This window comes from Procambarus clarkii, chromosome 40 (genome assembly GCF_040958095.1).
Source record: "Procambarus clarkii isolate CNS0578487 chromosome 40, FALCON_Pclarkii_2.0, whole genome shotgun sequence".
Taxonomy (NCBI): Eukaryota; Metazoa; Arthropoda; class Malacostraca; order Decapoda; family Cambaridae; genus Procambarus; species Procambarus clarkii.
This window is the reverse complement of record NC_091189.1, coordinates 5,197,930-5,213,982: the sequence shown is the minus strand read 5'-3', so window position 1 is coordinate 5,213,982 and position 16,053 is coordinate 5,197,930.

The window sequence follows — 16,053 nt, the reverse complement described above, 5'->3', positions numbered from 1 at the left end:
CCCGCCATTATTCCATCAGCGGGCTGCAGGCGCCCCTCTTATTTCCCGCGCGCCTGCTGACTCTCACCGTTTTCTGATTTTTCTGTCTTTAGATTTTTAGATGTTTTAAGAGTAGTAATGTAAGTGTTGTATCAGTGTTATGTAGTATGTATTGTATTAGTGCTATAGTATGTTGTGTTGTATTAGTAACAAGTGTTGTATTAGTAACATGTTGTGTTGTATTAGTGACATTAAGTTGTAACAGTGCTATAGGATGTTGTGCACTATATTACGCCAAGTGTTGTATTCGAGTGTTACACTACGTTAAGGTGTATTAAAAAAATATTTCAGCACTACAGTTATTAATCTGATGTATTTTCATCCAGCAAGATTTCAATTGTATTTCCGTCTATCGAGTTGATATAAAGGTCGACGTGTATTTCAATGTATTACTTTCGTATTTAATAATACATCTTCAGAAAGATTTTCTGAAGGTGATTAACTTTTCTCAGGTGATATATAAATATATATTTCCTATTATTAAATCCTTCATTTTAAATGTTAGGAAATGTGAAAACAAATGTAAATTAAATAGTTTAAGGGCATTAAAACACTGAAAGTGTATAACTAGCATACACAGTGTACCACAGTATATATAGTGTACCACAGTATATATAGTGTACCACAGTATATACCCAGTGTACCACAGTATATATAGTGTACCACAGTATATACACAGTGTACCACAGTATATAAACAGTGTACCACAGTATATACCCAGTGTACCACAGTATATACCCAGTGTACCACAGTATATACACAGTGTACCACAGTATATATAGTGTACCACAGTATATATAGTGTACCACAGTATATACACAGTGTATATACACCCGTTTAGCGAAGCAAATTAGATCACTATAGTGAGATATAGTGACTTAGTCTAACACAAATATCTGGACAGTCTTTTCACAGTTTATCAAACTAACACCACCGTGACCTCAAGAGGCCCCTGACACAAGGAATAAGAGGTTATCTTGAGATGATTGCGGGGCTTTAGTGTCCCCGCGGCCCGGTCCTCGACAGGGCCGCGGGGGCTGCTAGTTGAGCCAGGTACATACAGCATTAACTTGCCTACCTTGCAGCCCACACCTATCCAGTAGGGGACGGTGGATAGGGTTGCCCACACCCATCCAGTAGGGGGGGGGGGGAAGACGGTGAATAGGGTTACACTATCCTCTCCATGCACTACCTACAGTTTGCAATCTTGGGATAATTGGCTAAAATTTCTGGTAATAAATAACTGTTAATGACATGCTTACACATTTCTTGTACATTTATTTTTCCTAAAATTCTAAATTTTAGAATTCCTAAATTCTAAATTATTTAGGTAAGTAAGTAGTGTAAATTCCCAGAGATACTTACAGCAGTCTAAAGCGAGCAGTAAGATGATAAGACGGGCATTTAGGTACTTGGAACTAAAATGTCCATGCAGCACAGGCTATGGTGAGCCCACAGACATGTGGCTCCTCTAGCCTAGGAGTCAGTTGTGTATCCACGTACATTTCTGAGTAAACAAAAACAAAAAATACTTTATTATGTATATATATATATATACACGAATGGTGTACTTATCACATAATATACACAGGTGTTCTTACTAGCATACACACAGTGAAGGTACCAGCACCAGTAGTATGACCCCAGCAAGTTGTAAATTAAATTAATGCCATTTATATGTTTGGTTCCTGGCGCCTCAGAGTCGGTGACGAGAAAATGAGGGGATGAAATTGAAATAAGTTTATTGAGGTCAAATACACACAAAGGGATGAGGTAGCTCAAGCTATTCTCACCTCGTTCAGTACATCGTGTTAATACATACATAGACACACATCACAAACAATAAACATATTACCGAACATTCTGAGAGATAAACATATACATTTCCTCCTTTACACAAGTAGAGGGGATGAGAGTTGTTGTTGTTGTTGTTAAAGATTCGCTACCTGGAACAAAAAGTTCCAAGTAGCACGGGCTATGGTGAGCTCAGGCCGCTAACAAGGGCCACAGGTATGCGCCCCCCCCCCCCCCTTATAACGACCTGTATATACACTCGAGTTTCGTAACGTTTGGGTTTTGTCTCTACTTGAAGCATATTATTTTTTAATGCCTGTATGAAAGCCTTCATGATATTATTATCAATTTTTTTTTAGATTCTCCTCAGCTTTACTTGTGGGATCATTGAGAGTGTCTTTTGTAACACGTTAAGGTTGGAAATAACTAAGTTCGGGACAGACGTTCAGTGAGGCATGGCACCTACGTGATCTGTTTGGCGTTAAGGGTGTTCATAACTAGTTATCTCTTCTGAACAATCAATGAACGTTGGCATGACAATGGCCTCCGTGAGGTTAACAGGCTTCCTATCGCTGACAATGGGATACTCACCCATATATCTAGTTCTTTAGGCACGCCTTACTCCTCTCACAAGCCATGTTGGGTGTCTGGGGCCCGTCTTCTCTGCACGCTTCACTATTCTGAATGTCTGTGTCTTCCCCGTAACTAATGGGGAAGCCGGTCGGCCGAGCGGACAGCACACTGTACTTGTGATCCTGTGGTCCCGGGTTCGATCCCGGACGCCCTCGAGAAACAATGGGCAGAGTTTCTTTCACCCTATGCCCCTGTTACCTAGCAGTAAAATAGGTACCTGGGTGTTAGTCAGCTGTCACAGGCTGCTTCCTGGGGGTGGAGGCCTGGTCGAGGACCGGGCCGCGGGGACACTAAAGCCCCGAAATCATCTCAAGATGGGAGGCACAACAGTGTCATTGGGTAGTAATTTAAGGCTCTCCCCTCTCTCTTCCTCCTCCTGGCACCACGACTATAAAGTCCCCAGTGACCACGGCCAGGATTCAGCAACCATTTACGCATCTGCGTACGAAATCTGTACATCATTTCCCAATCTATGGAAACTTTGTTCACATTTATTGAACACTTGATGAGCATCGAAACTGCCCAATCAAATGATGTTATAAACTTCCTCCTGGCGCTTCGGAGCTCATGAACCGTTTAATAAATGAAAAGGTTGAGAAGTTGGTCAGTACTGGTGTAACCGGCCCGCGGGGACCTCACACTTCACTTTTATAAACTCTCCCTGAACAAATCCACAAAGGGTCGAGATGAGGGTTCGAATCTACTCCCGGGAGGATCCCAGACGCGCCTTAGTCAACTCTCCCTGTTATAAGTTTCTTTATAAAGTGTACATATATTGTACTTCCTAAGTAACCTCTGTACTCTTATCTGAATTTGTGTACTTCTATTATTATTATAATTATAGAATTAATAATTTTCCTGCTGCCTCTTTCAGTAGCCATGAAGGTTTGGTCTCGAGGTGATGTTTACGTCCAATTTGGCAAGTCGTATCATGACTGCCTTGTATAGTACCACCGGGCTCCATACTGGGGCTGCATACTCCAGGATTGGTCTTACATATGTGGTGTACAAGATTCTGAATGATTCCTTACACAGGTTCCTGAACGCTGTGCTGATGTTAGCCAGCCTCGCATATGCCGCAGACGTTATTCTTTTTATGTGGGCTTCAGGAGACAGGTTTGGTGTGATATCAACTCCTAGATCTTTCTCTCTAGATCTTTGTGTGTGTGTGTGTGTGTTCTGCTGACGGTGGTGAATGTTCAGCTGTTGTTATTCTGACCACTAAATCTTCAATCGATTAATGAACACTCAAGGTGCCTCGCGTATTGCGCTGTCATATCTATTTCAAGCTATGTACGGAGTCTGAGTCTACCCCTGCACGTCTTACAGTTGTGTGTGTGTGTGAGAGAGAGAGAGAGAGAGAGAGAGAGAGAGAGAGAGAGAGAGAGAGAGAGAGAGAGAGAGAGAGAGAGAGAGAGAGAGAGAGAGAGACAGAGAGAGAGAGAGACAGAGAGAGAGAGAGAGAGAGAGAGAGAGACAGAGAGAGAGAGAGAGAGAGAGAGAGAGAGAGAGAGAGAGAGAGAGAGAGAGAGAGAGAGAGAGAGAGAGAGAGAGAGAGAGAGACAAAGAGAGAGAGAGAGAGAGACAGAGAGAGAGAGAGAGAGAGAGAGAGAGAGAGAGAGAGAGAGAGAGAGAGAGAGAGAGAGAGAGAGAGAGAGACAGAGAGAGAGAGAGACAGAGAGAGAGAGAGAGAGAGAGAGAGACAGAGAGAGAGAGAGAGAGAGAGAGAGAGAGAGAGAGAGAGAGAGAGAGAGAGAGAGAGAGAGAGAGAGAGAGAGAGAGAGAGAGAGAGAAAGAGAGAGAGAGAGAGAGAGAGAGAGAGAGAGAGAGAGAGAGAGAGACAGACAGAGACAGAGACAGAGAGAGAGAGAGAGAGAGAGAGAGAGAGAGAGAGAGAGAGAGAGAGACAGAGACAGAGACAGAGACAGAGACAGAGACAGAGACAGAGACAGAGACAGAGAGAGAGAGAGAGAGAGAGAGAGAGAGAGAGAGAGACAGAGAGAGAGAGAGAGAGACAGAGAGAGAGAGAGAGAGAGAGAGACCGTAGTAACACTAGTCAACGAGACATTCTCCAAACAATGACAAAGCACAAAAGCACAGTTAAAGAGCTTAAGGTTGCGAGACTGGCGGACAAATAACAAATAAAAACGACAAACACAACACGTTGAGAATCATTAATTGATTCAACCAACAGAGAAAGTTGATGAAAGCGAAGGTGAAACTGTGTAAGTTGATGCTGGCCACAATCACCAGGTGGCCACAATCACCAGGTGGCCACAATCACCAGCTGGTCACAATCACTAGGTGGTCACAATCACCAGGTGGCCACAATCACCAGCTGGCCACAATCACCAGCTGGCCACAATCACCAGCTGGCCACAATCACCAGCTGGTCACAATCACCAGGTGGCCACAATCACCAGGTGGCCACAATCACCAGGTGGCCACAATCACCAGGTGGCCACAATCACCAGGTGGCCACAATCACCAGCTGGCCACAATCACCAGGTGGTCACAATCACCAGGTGGTCACAATCACCAGGTGGCCACAATCACTAGGTGGTCATAATCACCAGGTGGCCACAATCACCAGGTGGCCACAATCACTAGGTGGTCACAATCACTAGGTGGTCACAATCACCAGGTGGTCACAATCACCAGGTGGCCACAATCACTAGGTGGTCACAATCACCAGGTGGCCACAATCACCAGGTGGCCACAATCACTAGGTGGTCACAATCACTAGGTGGTCACAATCACCAGGTGGTCACAATCACCAGCTGGTCACAATCACCAGCTGGCCACAATCACCAGCTGGCCACAATCACCAGCTGGCCACAATCACCAGGTGGCCACAATCACCAGCTGGCCACAATCACCAGCTGGCCACAATCACCAGCTGGCCACAATCACCAGGTGGCCACAATCACCAGCTGGCCACAATCACCAGCTGGCCACAATCACCAGCTGGCCACAATCACCAGGTGGCCACAATCACCAGGTGGCCACAACCACCAGGTGGCCACAATCACCAGGTGGCCACAACCACCAGGTGGCCACAATCACCAGTTGGCCACAATCACCAGCTGGTCACAATCACCAGCTGGCCACAATCACCAGGTGGTCACAATCACCAGGTGGCCACAATCACCAGGTGGCCACAATCACCAGGTGGCCACAATCACCAGGTGGCCACAATCACCAGCTGGCCACAATCACCAGCTGGCCACAATCACCAGGTGGCCACAATCACCAGGTGGCCACAATCACCAGCTGGCCACAATCACCAGGAGCCACACTCACCCCACACGCCATGACCTCGCATAAATAAGTATTATCAATTATTCTATAAAATATAGAAGCTATGTACGATAACAGCTAACTAGAGAGAGTAACATATCAATTATACCATTATAATGTTACAAATTTAAACAGATATATGTATATATATTATATATATACTGTATATTATATATGTATATTATGTATGTATATATACACATACATAAATAAGACCCAGGGGTGTTCAGACTCCCCCCCCCCCCCCCCTCCAAGTCAAGAAAGACTGGGTACTGACATATACATTAGACTGTATCGTTAGCTCGTATGTTGTTGTTTGATTAGATTTGTCAGCAGCTCCTGGGCTCCATACCCACCCACAGGGTGAGTATGGGGTCCACCACCGCCCACAGGGTCGGTGTGGGGTCTACCACCGCCCACAGGGTGGGTATGGGGGCCACCACCGTCCACGGGGTGGGTATGGGGGCCACCACCGCCCACAGGGTCGGTGTGGGGTCTACCACCGCCCACAGGGTGGGTATGGGGGCCACCACCGTCCACAGGGTGGGTATGGGGTCCACCACCGCCCACAGGGTAGGGTATGGGGTCCACCACTCCCCACAGGGTGGGGTATGGGGTCCACCACTCCCCACAGGGTGGGGTATGGGGTCCACCACTCCCCACAGGGTGGGGTATGGGGTCCACCACCACCCACAGGGTGGGGTATGGGGTCCACCACCACCCACAGGGTGGGGTATGGAGTGAACATAAAGTTGGAGGTGCGGGTGGGGGATGCCTGACAAGGCTGGGGTCGGGCCGCTGGGGGTCAGGGGTGGGCGCTGGGAATTAATACCTTGTTGGCACTGTTGCTCTGTTGCTCCACCACCCCCCACCCCCACCTCCTCCAGGCCCGCGGCGCTGACATGGCTAGAGTCCCGCCACCAAACAGCCTTGTTACAAACAGCTTGCGTTGAAAACAACACGGTGGCGGCCACCTGCAGTCACCACACTGCACCACCCCCTTCCCTTGCACCATGGAATGCATCACCCCCCCTCCCTTCCACCCAACACCCCCCCCCCCTCCCCTCCTTTATATAGAGCAGAACACCAGATCACACACCCCCCATCCCCCCTATAACCCCCCACTCTGAAGATTGTGGGGAACATCATCCCCCACCCTCCACCCTTCTCTTTATAATCCACCCTAGCTGGCTGTATCATCATTAATGTGGCCATATTTAGACACCCTAACTGAGATTACAGACGGACGTAGTTATGGAGCCGATCACTGGAGACCAATTACCCGCTCAAGGCCAAGCAGTCACCCGCTGGAGTACCGCTCACCACGACTCCTCCTGCTGCTGCTGCTGACGCTGCTGCTTCTGCTGCTGCTGCTGCTTCTGCTGCTGCTGCTGCTGCTGATGATGATGCTGCTTCTGCTGCTGATGCTGCTTCTGCTGCTGATGCTGCTTCTGCTGCTGCTGCTGATGCTGCTTCTGCTGCTTCTGCTGCTTCTGTTGCTGCTGCTGCTTCTGCTGCTGATGCTGCTTCTGCTGCTGCTGCTGATGTTGCTTCTGCTGCTGCTGCTGATGCTGCTTCTGCTGCTGCTGCTGATGCTGCTTCTGCTGCTGCTGCTTCTGCTGCTGCTGCTGCTTCTGCTGCTGCTGCTGTTGCTGCTTCTGCTGTTGCTGCTGCTTCTGCTGCTGTTGCTGCTTCTGCTGCTGCTGTTGCTGCTGCTTCTGCTGCTGCTGCTGCTGTTGCTGCTTCTGCTGCTGCTGTTGCTGCTGCTTCTGCTGCTGCTGTTGCTGTTGCTGCTTCTGCTGCTGCTGTTGCTGCTGCTTCTGCTGCTGCTGCTTCTGCTGCTGCTGCTGTTGCTGCTTCTGCTGCTGCTGCTGTTGCTGCTTCTGCTGTTGCTGCTGCTTCTGCTGCTGATGCTGCTTCTGCTGCTGCTGCTGATGTTGCTTCTGCTGCTGCTGCTGATGCTGCTTCTGCTGCTGCTGCTGATGCTGCTTCTGCTGCTGCTGCTGATGCTGCTTCTGCTGCTGCTGCTTCTGCTGCTGTTGCTGCTTCTGCTGCTGCTGCTGTTGCTGCTTCTGCTGCTGCTGTTGCTGCTGCTGCTGCTGCTGTTGCTGCTTCTGCTGTTGCTGCTTCTGCTGCTGTTGCTGCTGTTGTTGCTTCTGCTGCTGCTTCTGCTGCTGCTGCTGTTGCTGCTTCTGCTGCTGCTGTTGCTGCTGCTTCTGCTGCTGCTGTTGCTGCTTCTGCTGCTGTTGCTGCTGCTTCTGCTGCTGCTGTTGCTGCTTCTGCTGCTGTTGCTGCTGCTTCTGCTGCTGCTGCTGCTGTTGCTGCTTCTGCTGCTGCTGTTGCTGCTGCTTCTGCTGCTGCTGTTGCTGCTTCTGCTGCTGCTGTTGCTTCTGCTGCTGCTGCTGTTGCTGCTTCTGCTGCTGCTGTTGCTGCTGCTTCTGCTGCTGCTGTTGCTGCTGCTTCTGCTGCTGCTGTTGCTGCTTCTGCTGCTGCTGTTGCTGCTTCTGCTGCTGCTGCTGCTGTTGCTGCTGCTGTTGCTGCTTCTGCTGCTGCTGCTGTTGCTGCTTCTGCTGCTGCTGCTGCTGTTGCTGCTTCTGCTGCTTCTGCTGCTGCTGCTGTTGCTGCTTCTGCTGCTGCTGCTGTTGCTGCTTCTGCTGCTGCTGCTGTTGCTGCTTCTGCTGCTGCTGCTGATGGCAAAATTATAACTGTCCACACTTCCTTTTATATTTTGTCATGTTGTTAAATGACGCTCTTAAGTGAACTCTCAAGATTATCCCAGACAGTGACGGGAAGTGACGGGAAGTGAGTGACGGGAAGTGAGTGACGGGAAGTGAGTGACGGGACCGTTTTTCTGTCATGTCACACTCGCTCTGTCTCTTGTCGTTATTTTAGCATTTTCCTTAATCTAAATATTTGTTCGTTCACTCATCTTACTTTTCATGCTCTCATTCTATACTAATTCTCATAAGACGAGACGGAACTATAAATAATAATACAAATAATAATAATAATAATAGAATTAATAACCATAATAGTAATGGAATAACTATACACAGGGAGGTTATCTTGCGGTTATCTTGAGATGATTTCGGGGCTTTAGTGTCCCCGCGGCCCGGTCCTCAAAGCCGCACTAAAGTGACATATCAATGACAAAATCAACTGGAGCAATGAGGGGGGAATCGAACCCTCACCGAGAGTACCCCCAAGCCGCGCACCTTGCCTCTGAACCATAACATGATATAATCACCTTAGTGGCCCACCACTGTGTACAGGTGTGTACACAGAGTGGGCCATATACACCTGGCCAAGGTGAGCGTACCGGCGTAGTCACGTGTGTGTGTCGTCATCAGATACGCCAGGTGTCAACACACCTGGCTGTGATAACTGGTACGAATAGACCATTACTGTATCTGGTATTGCCACTCCCGGCCCGGGTAACCTGCTTCACTGGAATCCCAATGATCTTCCTTATTGAAAAGGGTTGGAAATAGAATAGAGAGTAGCAGACGGAAGGAGCGAATGGACTTTCTCCTGCGACGCCAGGGTCTTGTGGGAGAAGGTGGCCTTGACGTGGCCAATGGTACACTTAACAGGCCATATATGGCTCTCAATGGTGTCTGTAGCACATAATTACTAGTAGTGGGTGGGTGTGGGCGTGGTCGAGATGGTGAGAGTGTGTAGGGGTGGTGGTGGTGGTGGTGGGTGGGTGTGGGCGTGATCGAGGTGGTCATGGGTGGGTGTGGGTGTGGTGGGTGTGGGTGGGTGGGTGTGGGCGTGGTCGAGATGGTGAGAGTGTGTAGGGGTAGTACTGGTGGTGGGTGGGTGTGGGTGGGTGGGTGTGGGCGTGGTCGAGATGGTGAGAATGTGTAGGGGTAGTACTGGTGGTGGGTGGGTGTGGGAGTGGTCTGAACTCGGCCACGGGTCAAGTGTAACGTTTGAGAAAAAAGGTGAGTGGTCAAGAGTGGCCGTGAGGCAATATATAAGTCACGGTCATGGTATAGGGGCCTGGAAACATTTCTGGGTGGCACCACGCCCATGGCAGTGCATGGGTGGCACCACGCCCATGGCAGGGCATGGGTCGCACCACGCCCATGGCAGGGCATGGGTGGCACCACGTCCATGGCAGGGCATGGGTGGCACCACGCCCATGGCAGGGAGTGGGTGGCACCACGCCCATGTCAGGGCATGGGTGGCACCACGCCCATGGCAGGGCATGGGTAGCACCACGCCCATGGCAGGGCATGGGCGGGACCACGCCCAGTGCCGTGGCTTCTGCCCTCAGGGATACAAGTCGTGCACGTGTCGTCCACTTCGGCCACATAACCTTTACCCAACCAATATACAACCTAACCACAATATGATTTTAATGTTGTAATAACGTTGCTAGGACGTTGTGTGGTTGCCCGGTCCCTGCGGCAGTCTTCCCTCAGGTGCTTGGTGTCCGGCGCTGATCTAACGACCGAACACTGCGTAGGGTATACCTGGAGTATACCTGGAGTATACGTTGTATTTTCCCAGTCATTTATCATCTCGTGTTCAGGAGGCACCTGTGGAACACTACTTTTGACGTACACCGTCGCCTTTTTAACGGAATCGACCACTGTTGAAACTGCCACACATCAGCAGTAATTAAAGCATCATAGTATGAACATTTTCTATGCATTTGCCTCAGTTTGGTGGGTGGAGGTGGTGTTGGGGGTCCTACAGGCATGGTGAGGTAAACAAATTTTGGTGCCCGTATGTCGGGTGTGAGAGAGGGCGTCACTGTGCAGCATGAGAGGGGGCGTCACTATACAGGGTAAAATAGATAAAGAGATAAAAAATAGATAAAATGATATAAAAGAGCGCCGTATACGCCCTACAGGCGAGGCTAGGGTAAGTGGGCGAGAGGTGAATGCGTCACCAGACCTTGTGGTGGGTAAGGTAAGGTAAGGTAAGGTAGCCGTACCATAAAGGGAGTTACATAGTTACTTTCACGCCAGGCGTAGACCCCCCCCCCCCCCCAACACCTGATTACCAAAACAACCAACACTGCTACGAGGGGTCGTATTCACAACACCTAATGACTATCTCACAGGTTGCGATTGTGTTGCATAGCAATGGTATTGTACATAAAAAGCAGTCTCCGTGGTGTAGTGGTAAGACACTCGCCTGGCGTTCCGCGAGCGCTATGTCATGGGTTCGTATCCTGGCCGGGGAGGATTTACTGGGCGCAAATCCTTAACTGTAGCCTCTGTTTAACGCAACAGTAAAATGTGTACTTGGATGAAAAAACGATTCTTCGCGGCAGGGGATCGTATTCCAGGGACCATAGGATTAAGGACTTGCCCGAAACGCTACGCGTACTAGTGGCTGTACAAGAATGTAACAACTCTTGTATGTATCTCAAAAAAAAAAAAAAAAAAAAAAAAAAAAAAGAGTTACCAGCCTCAAAACCCACCTTCTTAATACCAGCTGGCCCGAAGTGAAGGCGGGGTATCGAACCACCACCACCACTAGCGTTGTCAAAATTAGTAAACTCTTCCATAATTGCAATCGTGTTGAGGGACGAGTACAGACGGCAGGAGGAAGCATAAACAAATCACCTTTACCGTGGAGTGCCGGGTGGTTCCCTGCTGCCAGGTCACCCGAGGGTCAACACTATTATGTCAGCCAAATGGGTTTTGTGGAGGGTTGTGTTGGGGGGGGGGGGAGTGTGGTTGTTGACGATGATGGAGGGACTGACAAGCCGACGTTCGGAGGAGGGAAGGGCCTTATTAAGGAGTGGTCAGTGTTAGGTTACTCAGGAAGAGGTGTCATTAAAGACTGGCCATTAGCGCCTTACTTACGACGAGGAGAGAAGAGGTGTACTGATGTCTGTGCGTCTGACTGCTCTAAAGTCTGGATGACAAAGTCGATTTGCATGCCTTGAGGTTACCTTGAGGTGCTTCCGGGGCTTAGCGTCCCCGCGGCCCGGTCGTCGACCAGGCCTCCTGGCCTGGTCGACGGTTGCATAAATAATAATTTCTACAGTTGCTCTACCAGAGCAACTGTAGAAATTCGTGAATATTGGACGGCGTCGTAGGAAAATTTATTTATTAGCTTAATACATTTTATTATTAGCTTAATACATTTATGCGGCTAATACATAAAATTCACTTTAATTGTTAAATGTGAGTTTACCAAGCTGTAGAGTAACTTTCCTGAGTGAGCAGAGCTGACCAGGGCTGCTGGAGGACCAGAGCTGACCTCAGAGCTGACCAGAGAGCCGACCAGAGCTGCTGGAGGACCTCAGAGTACCTTCCCAGCCACACTCACTTCCTGTTATATGCACTCATCGCCTACACTCACGTGGCGCTATGGCTTTACAGGAGACCTCTGAGGTATACCTGCTCGGCGCCCTCCACCACACTGTGTACCTTCACCACCACACTACCTTCACTACCTGTGTACCTTCACCACCACACTACCTCCACCACACTGTGTACCTTCACCACCACACTACCTTCACTACCTGTGTACCTTCACCACCACACTACCTTCACTACCTGTGTACCTTCACCACCACACTACCTCCACCACACTGTGTACCTTCACCACCACACTACCTTCACTACCTGTGTACCTTCACCACCACACTACCTCCACCACACTGTGTACCTTCACCACACTACCTTCACTGCCTGTGTACCTTCACACACTAAATGTACTCGAAGCACATTTTCAGATGTTGGAGGGCCACCCTTGCTCACAGCTCAGTGGAGGGCGAGTCTCTCACTCAATAAACAACACAGCCTCAAAGCCAAGCTGCTATACCATTCACTGAAGGGAACTATCAGAGGGAAAGCGCCAAGCCATCACGACTATATAGAACTGGTAGCACTGGGAAGGGGTCAGGATAAGGATTTGGGATGGGACGGAGGAAGGAATGGTGCCCAACCACTTAAGACGGTCGGGGATTGAACGCCGACCTGCATGAAGCGAGACCGTCGCTCCACCGTCCAGCCCAAGTGGTTCGACTACCATTCACTGATGAAAAGTACATTTTCTTTTTAATAAATATTAATATTGTTATATTTGAAATTGTTAGTTTTTCAACTAATTTTCGTCGTATGTTTCTCCAACATTCGGGTAGATACATTCGTTAATTGTGCCGCACTGAATGATAGCAAACGGCATCTTTACATATGGGAATGAATATTATTAAAGTTGTCAGTGAAAGGTGGACCTACGGTTGGTAAAGTTTAAGTATTTTTTTCCCTGAGAGTAATTATTTCAACCCGTCCTTAGGCTAGGCTCGTTAAAACGGCGGCCATCTCCAATCCCCAAGATGCATTCATAAATTTGAACGTATAATTTATATAAAAAAGTGGTTATATATAAATTAAAATCAATGTCCATTAAAGTTTTACGTATTGAGTAAAGTAATTGTCAAAAGAAGACTCCAAGCCCGGGAGACTATGTATCTTTAGGTTATCTTGAGGTTATCTTTAGATGATTTCGTGGCTTAGCGTCCCCGCGGCCCGGTCCTCGACCAGGCCTCCTTTTTTTTACATACCCCCAGGAAGCTGCAGCCCATAGCAGCTGTCTAACTCCCAGGTACCTATTTAATGCAGGGTAAACAGGCGCTTCAGGGTGAAAGAAACTCTGCCCATTTGTTTCGGCCTTCACCGGGGATCGAGCCCGGAACTTTAGGACTACGAATCCCGAGCCTATTTTGAATGAACAGCATGTTAAAATTGATGAATGTGTCTTTGGGGTCGACCGCTGGATGGAATGGCCTTAGTCTGCGGACGGGTTGCGGGGTGTACAAACAGTGCTTCACTATACTTTTTGTGTTCGAATCGCACCTCCTTTTATGATGCGATTCGTTTGTATTATCATTTATTAGTATAAGTTATGAGTTAGACAACTGTGTGTATGAGTAGCGAGTTTCACTTACAAGCTGTAAACGCGAGTTTCACTTACAAGCTGTAAACGCGAGTTTCACTTACAAGCTGTAAACGCGAGTTTCACTTACAAGCTGTAAACGCGAGTTTCACTTACAAGCTGTAAACGCGAGTTTCACTTACAAGCTGTAAACGCGAGTTTCACTTACAAGCTGTAAACGCGAGTTTCACTTACAAGCTGTAAACGCGAGTTTCACTTACAAGCTGTAAACGCGAGTTTCTCTTACAAGCTGTAAACGCGAGTTTCTCTTACAAGCTGTAAACGCGAGTTTCACTTACAAGCTGTAAACGCGAGTTTCACTTACAAGCTGTAAACGCGAGTTTCACTTACAAGCTGTAAACGCGAGTTTCACTTACAAGCTGTAAACGCGAGTTTCACTTACAAGCTGTAAACGCGAGTTTCACTTACAAGCTGTAAACGCGAGTTTCACTTACAAGCTGTAAACGCGAGTTTCACTTACAAGCTGTAAACGCGAGTTTCACTTACAAGCTGTAAACGCGAGTTTCACTTACAAGCTGTAAACGCGAGTTTCACTTACAAGCTGTAAACGCGAGTTTCACTTACAAGCTGTAAACGCGAGTTTCACTTACAAGCTGTAAACGCGAGTTTCTCTTACAAGCTGTAAACGCGAGTTTCTCTTACAAGCTGTAAACGCGAGTTTCACTTACAAGCTGTAAACGCGAGTTTCACTTACAAGCTGTAAACGCGAGTTTCACTTACAAGCTGTAAACGCGAGTTTCACTTACAAGCTGTAAACGCGAGTTTCACTTACAAGCTGTAAACGCGAGTTTCACTTACAAGCTGTAAACGCGAGTTTCACTTACAAGCTGTAAACGCGAGTTTCACTTACAAGCTGTAAACGCGAGTTTCACTTACAAGCTGTAAACGCGAGTTTCTCTTACAAGCTGTAAACGCGAGTTTCACTTACAAGCTGTAAACGCGAGTTTCTCTTACAAGCTGTAAACGCGAGTTTCACTTACAAGCTGTAAACGCGAGTTTCACTTACAAGCTGTAAACGCGAGTTTCACTTACAAGCTGTAAACGCGAGTTTCACTTACAAGCTATAAACGCGAGTTTCACTTACAAGCTGTAAACGCGAGTTTCACTTACAAGCTGTAAACGCGAGTTTCACTTACAAGCTATAAACGCGAGTTTCACTTACAAGCTGTAAACGCGAGTTTCACTTACAAGCTGTAAACGCGAGTTTCACTTACAAGCTGTAAACGCGAGTTTCACTTACAAGCTATAAACGCGAGTTTCACTTACAAGCTGTAAACGCGAGTTTCACTTACAAGCTGTAAACGCGAGTTTCACTTACAAGCTGTAAACGCGAGATTCACTTACAAGCTGTAAACGCGAGTTTCACTTACAAGCTGTAAACGCGAGTTTCACTTACAAGCTGTAAACGCGAGTTTCACTTACAAGCTGTAAACGCGAGTTTCACTTACAAGCTGTAAACGCGAGTTTCACTTACAAGCTGTAAACGCGAGTTTCACTTACAAGCTGTAAACGCGAGTTTCACTTACAAGCTGTAAACGCGAGTTTCACTTACAAGCTGTAAACGCGAGATTCACTTACAAGCTGTAAACGCGAGTTTCACTTACAAGCTGTAAACGCGAGTTTCACTTACAAGCTGTAAATGCGAGATTCACTTACAAGCTGTAAACTCTGGTTATGAGTGATGAATGATGACCCCCAGACACCCATAGGTTACGTGGGTGTGTATGTGCTCTGCTTCCAGGTAATTAATTCAGCCTATGAGTTATAACTCAGATTATGACATTGGGCCCAGTTTATGAGTTATAATTTTTTTCACAAGTTCTGACAACAGCTTATTAGTTTCTTGTATGAGTTATGAGAGCGGAGTAGTGAGTTACGAGCGGTGTAAGGAGGAGGAGGAGGACTCCTTACCCCCCCCCCCCCCCTAAATACTCCCGTAGTTATCCCTGGCCGCTTGTCCCCTTCAGTAATTGGCCGGAGTTACATGCTCCAAGAGTACATCTGATATATTGAAATGTGCGCACGTTGGGGGTTACCACCTCTGCTTATGTGTGTAGGGACCCTTAGCCTCTAGGAAGAGAAGCTGCAGTACCTGAGGAAGGCCCAGTGAGGATACATTATTCGTGTTTCATCTTCCTTCTTGGTTATACGTTATCGCGGTACTCATCTCGTTTTCTTTTTGTCAAGATATATATACTACAGTCCACAAATCAAACAAAAGATTATATATATATATATATATATATATATATATATATATATATATATATATATATATATATATATATATATATATATATATATATATATATATATATGTCGTACCTAATAGCCAGAACGCACTTCTCAGCCTACTAT